Source organism: Trachurus trachurus (genome assembly GCF_905171665.1).
Source record: "Trachurus trachurus genome assembly, chromosome: 22".
NCBI lineage: Eukaryota > Metazoa > Chordata > Actinopteri > Carangiformes > Carangidae > Trachurus > Trachurus trachurus.
In genome coordinates this window covers 12,574,395-12,580,394 of record NC_139907.1, presented here as the reverse complement: position 1 = coordinate 12,580,394, position 6,000 = coordinate 12,574,395, and positions in this window count along the sequence as shown.

The window sequence follows — 6,000 nt, the reverse complement described above, 5'->3', positions numbered from 1 at the left end:
CCAATCAGAGACTCTGCCCAGCACCCTTTTCCAGACTCACCAAAGACACCCAGCAACACATTAACATCTCAGTTCACTGATACTAGAATGAGCAAAACAGATTATTTTCCTGAAGATATTCGACACTGGGGACTCTCTTTTTTTCTGGCTCTAAGGGTGCCAGCAGTCAGAAATAATCAGCTCCACTGCCAGAGCAATAAACAGCAACTCTGCTAACAAATGCAGAGATTTCATTTTCTCCTAATTGCTTCTGTGCATTGAATAAGTGAGTAGTTTTCAGGCATGCTGTGGCAGAGCGCATCTCGACTCCTAATATGACATTCAGCTTTTTTTTTTCCCTCATCAAGTGGCTAAAAAAAAAACAACTGTGTTGAATAAGCTAGGCTTCGTCACAACACACAACACAAACACACAGTCATAAACTCTAGAGTGAAATTGTGTGTGTGTGTTTGATGCAGCAAGGGCTGTTTTCTAAGTGCTATGGTTAGTATCCAATGTGTGTGTGCGCGTGCATGAGCGTGTGCTCCTCTTAAAGACAGCCTTAGCCCAAGTGGCTGTTGAAAAATGAATGCATAGTGTAATTGCCCTGCTATCCCACTCACAGTGCTTCTGCAGTCACTGTCTTATAGCAATGAGCTGTGACAAGGGAATTCAGGAGGAATGGGTCTGCTGCAAAAGCCATTTCTGCTGTCACTAATTGTCTGTCATCCCAAGCTGATAGGCAGCAGGACAGTGACAGACAGTGCTGATCACTGAGACAGGCCACAATTGGATTCTGCAAAAAAGGAGCTCATCTATATGTCTAAAATGAGTGAAGGTCAAGAGTCGTATGACACAGTTTCAATTTTTATGAGACTACACCCACAGCAAGTTACCAGCAGTGGTGGAAGTATTCATATCTGGTATAAGTGAAGGCACAACACTGTTAAAATACTCCTGTCCTGCATTCAAAATCTTGTAAGTAAAATAAATTCCATCAGCAAAAACTGAAAGTTCTCAGTATGAAAAAGACATCAGATTACCCAAAAATTTTATTCAAGTACTGTACATCATTTGAGAACATATGCTTTGCTATTTGGCTAAATTACAAGTTAGTGGTTATCTCCCAACTAAACTGTAAATTTATGTGCAGACATTTTATCAATATAGTAACTGAACACAGTCCTTAACTGAAATATTTAATTTTTGCCATTTGGATTTAGAATTTTGTTGCACATTTTATGTAAATATGTGAATAAAGGCAACCAACACCTGCACACATGGTTTGCCTCTTCTTCCTCCTACCCCCATTTTCCTTACTCTGTACTATAGTGCAATTCCAGTGAAAGAAGACAGTGTGCTCTCGGTGGCATTTAAATTAACTCTAAGGCCCCAGAGTCGGTATTATATTTACCCCACATGATACATGGTGGGCAGTGGATTACACTCATTCACCTGCTGTGTTGGCGTGGGGCCTGGCTGAGGCAACACTGAACGCAGAGGAGGATCATGCAGAATGGAAAACACCTGTCTGGCTTGCTTACACAGACCACGAGAGGCTAAATGGACACTGAGAAGCACTTAGGTCAGTGTGAGAAGGCTGAAAATACTGCAGGCCTGTTGATGTATGATGGTTGGCATGTATGCAAAGAAAATATTTGTGTATGTGCCATTGATAGCATGAATAAATCTCTATGTGAACATTAGTGGGTGTAGGCGTATTACTTTACTTTTCTCCCAGTTTTTTTCTCTTTTTTACGTTCGTGGTATTCTATATTCTGTCTTTCTTCTCATGTTTTGTTTTATCTCTGTCTCTCTGTACCCATGCTGAGACAGGAGGTATGGGGTTTCTCTCCTCCGCATCTTTTGAGGATCTGTTGGACAGGCCGACGACCCACCAGTCCATCCCAGATCATGAAAGCACAGTGGCTCTTTAAAACCTTTATGCAGGCCTGTATGACAGGCCACCCTCCCTTCTGCCTGATCTGTAAAACCGTTGCTGTTGTTTCAGCTGCATTGCAGTCATCCTGAACACATCCATATTTCACTGGGGAGAAGAAGATAGATCGAAGAAGAGAAGGCAGCTGAGGACAGAGCTGGAGTGGAGGAAAAATAAACTATTGAGAGACAACAAAAAGAAAAAAAAAGAAAAAAAAAAAAAGGACTAATGAACAAACTCAGCTGAAGAGTTCTGACATCCCTCATCCATCATGCATCATTAGTGGAACATAAAAATAGGTTTGTGATTAGTCTTAACTATCACAAACGCTCATCTCTAATCAGCTCTCAAAAATTCATGTACAAAATGTTTCCCTACCACTCACTTATTCTATCTTCTTTTAATTTGACACCTCCCTCTTTCTATTCAAGACTCACATAACTGCACAAATTACATTCCTGCAGTCTATCCACCGAGCAGACAGCAGGCAGTAACAGTTCTGAGAACTGAGCTGCGGCAGGTAACTCATTCTCCTGACATCCACTGGGAAGGAATTAAATAAGATGGACCTGAAATTGTCAGACAGTTGACCTATAAATTCACAAGTGGGCCATAGGTGAGTCGAGGGGATCGGACACAGAGAGAAGGAGCTGGAGAAAAAGGGAGGTGGAGAGTGTAGGAGAAAAAGAGGAAGCAAGGAAAAAATAGAAAGCGAGAGAAGAGAGGTAAAAAAAAAAAAAAACCCAGACGGTGAGACACGGAACAAGGGTGTGTCCCATCCGGCCCACTTTCCCCCTGCACCTCCCGTGAATGTGTGATTGGCCTGGCCCTAATCCTCTCTCTGAGACTGACACCATTCCTGCCTCACCCCCCACGCACACTGTTATTTTTTCTCTCTCTCTCTCTCTTCTGTACTTTTACATGATAACAGGTTAAAGGAGGACGTGCAAAGAAGATGATTTTTCATGCGGATAAAACGCTTTCATTCTTTTGAAAATCACTGCAGAGATTTGCCGCAGCCAAGAGCCACAGATAGACGAGGGGAAGTGTGAGTGAAAGAAGGAGACAAAGTATAGAGTGGTGGCAGGAGGGGAAAAAAAGCATGATGAAACAAGTGGTGTTTGTGATGCTGTGAGCCAGTGTTAAAACGGGCTGAAGATGCAAAGAACACTGAGCTTATCTGTGTGAATGTGATTAAAGAGCGAATGTTGGGACACATAATGTTTAACCTACATACCCTATCTCTAGCGATTTCCACCGAGAAAGTCCCTCTTATCTGTTAATAGAGCTTGGTAATCCCTCAAACACGCATGTATTTGCACATTGGCAGCTTCTAATGAATACTGAATGAGAGGAGTCTGCTAGAAACCCACAGATCATTCATACTACAGCATGTGCACCACCTATGTATACGTATGTATGTAGATGATCTACAACAAAAAGTACATCTAGATATTCAAAGATCTGTATATCAGTTTAGAAAAGACGCCAGGAGTCTCATATGTTTCTTGAACACTGAATAAAAATCCAATACACTAAACTCTGAATTTTAAAGCTAATATATACAATACAGCCTATATAACTGCATTGCCAAGTCATATTTAAATAAATCAAACATATCGTGAGCTCTGTAGCATAAACTGCCCTCAACAAAGACAGTTGACGTGCAAAATGTTAATTCAATCACTAATAATCAGCAAACAGTGCAACATGCTGCAAGGAGGAATCCCCCAAGTGTTTATGGCAGTAACTGAGAGTCATGCAGAACACAACATGGCTCTGACACATAGACTGTCACTGTGATTAAAACCAATCAAACACTGGGAGGCATCTCCAGTGTAGTGGAAGGTAATAGGGTGATTGATGCTGGATTAAATTCCCCAACTAGAAATGTACAACAGATATTTGGTAGTTTGAGACTTTATAACGAACTCTTGCCGGATCAAATTAGTGCCAATCAGTTAGTTTTTATAAGTGTTGTAGAGGAGAAGTGGGAAAGTGCAGGCTCCGCGGGGGATTGGGGCAGAAAGAGAGATTGTAGAGGACCAGTAGTGGAGATCAGCAGTGTGACCATATCCAGAAAATTAGATTAACTGAATTAGAGGGATTAGATTGACTACAGCTGGATTGGACCTGATGCCTCTAAGAAAAAGAGGGGAGATGGAACAAGAGAGAGGGAGCACATGCAGCGCACAAGATGATAAAAAGAGAGGAAACAAGGAAAAAGGAGGATAGCCGGAACAGTAAGATATAAAGAAGTTTCTTTGGGAGTTGGGTGGAAAAGTCGTACTGCGGTAGAGTAAGGAGCGGAAGGAGAGGACAACTCAGCAGATTTGGGTATCCTGGGTAACTTCTAGGGGCTGGCACTAAAGTGAGCAGCTGACACTGTTGCGGCCGGTGCTCGCCTCGAGAGATCCAGCAGGGTTGTGTCTCTCCGCAGGACTCTGCTTAAGCTACAGCGCCCCTCGGTGGCTGAGTGCAGGCACACACCCTGAGCAGGATACGGTCAAGATGAGGAGAGGTGAGGGCACAGAGAGGACAGGAACATATCATACTACTAGACACATGACTGGTGTCAGGGTTCGACACAAAACCTCAAAGCTAGGACATGATTATTTGTCTCTATAAAAATAAAACCTATTGGTTCAGATGTTTTGATTTAAATTTCATCTTTTAGCAATTTTAGCACCTTCCTTCTCCACTGTGACAAAGACACTACCTTCACAACTCTTTCACCGAGTGTGTGTCTGTGTGAGGATGTGTAGCGGTGAAAGACGGAGCTCTCACCAGGGGAGATGAATCTTAAATCAATGTGATTAATTCATGTTAATTGCTGCCCCCTGTTGTCAGTGCAGCGGTTGTCGTTACTTTGCTGATACACACGCTTTTGGGCGGCGCCTCCTCGCCCAGCAGATAAATCTCTCAAGTCGATAGAGAGACAGATACAAAGTCCTGCTGCCTCACAGCTTCACACTGCAGTTACCTCCAGCTCAGACACAGCAAAAAAACACACACATACACACACATACACATACAATGACTTGCCTTGCTACCTTCCCATAAACAACCCCCTCAATCCTCTAGTGGAATTTGGAGAATATTAACGAGACTGTGGTGATGTATCATAGACAAACAAGAAGCGACACATTTTGTTATGAATTCTCCTTCCTGCATATTCCACTGTGATTTGGAGGCTTCACACAGCCTGCACTGCAAAACTGCGGGGCGTTGTCTGCATACTGATGTCCTGCTCACTGTGAGCAGGGACTCCAAGGATCAGATGCTCCTCCAATCATTTTAACTGGACGATCCCTCACACAACAGAGGATATTATAGACGCTCGTGAAAACATCCTGCACATAAACATGCTTAAAAAAAAGAAGAAAGAAAGATAGAGATCCAGCTATCAAAGCTGAGCGTGTTCAGACTGTCTGTGGGGAAGCTTCATCTTCTAAAAACCCTCCTCCGGTCATGGATCGATGTAAACAGAGATGGACTGGAGCTCATATGTAAGGATGATTAATGGCCTGCAATCAGTCAAATCCAGCGACATGATTTAAATGTGCGTGTGTGCGTTCACGTGCATCGGTTTTACTCTGTTCATCCTCATTCAAGGAGAGACAGGGAGCTCAAAACATGCTGTTTCTTTCTTCTACTTCAAAAACCAGAGGCCGAGTTTTTTTGGGGGGGTGGTTATTCGACAGGAATCTTAAGCTCATTTGGTTTTTAAATTTAAACACAATGGGTGATGCTATTTGTTCCATATTATTTTGATGATGTAGGTTTGTTAAGTCGTTTTTCTGAGTCAGCTCAAAATTATCAGCCCAAGATTTGCACAGGGAAACAATGACTTCTAATTTCAAGTAAGGTTTTAGAAAAACCATGACAACTTTAAATGAAACATCCCCCATATGTCTATGAATGACGTTCCAGGTCACTGTGTACTGCTATTCTGAGCACCGGTAAAAAAAAAAAAAAGGTCTGTCTGAAACCTTCACCGGAGCTTTCAGGGGAAAAAAAGTATTAAACATTAATTCGACTAAGGTCTGCACCTTCGATCGTGAAACTGCCGTATATATCTC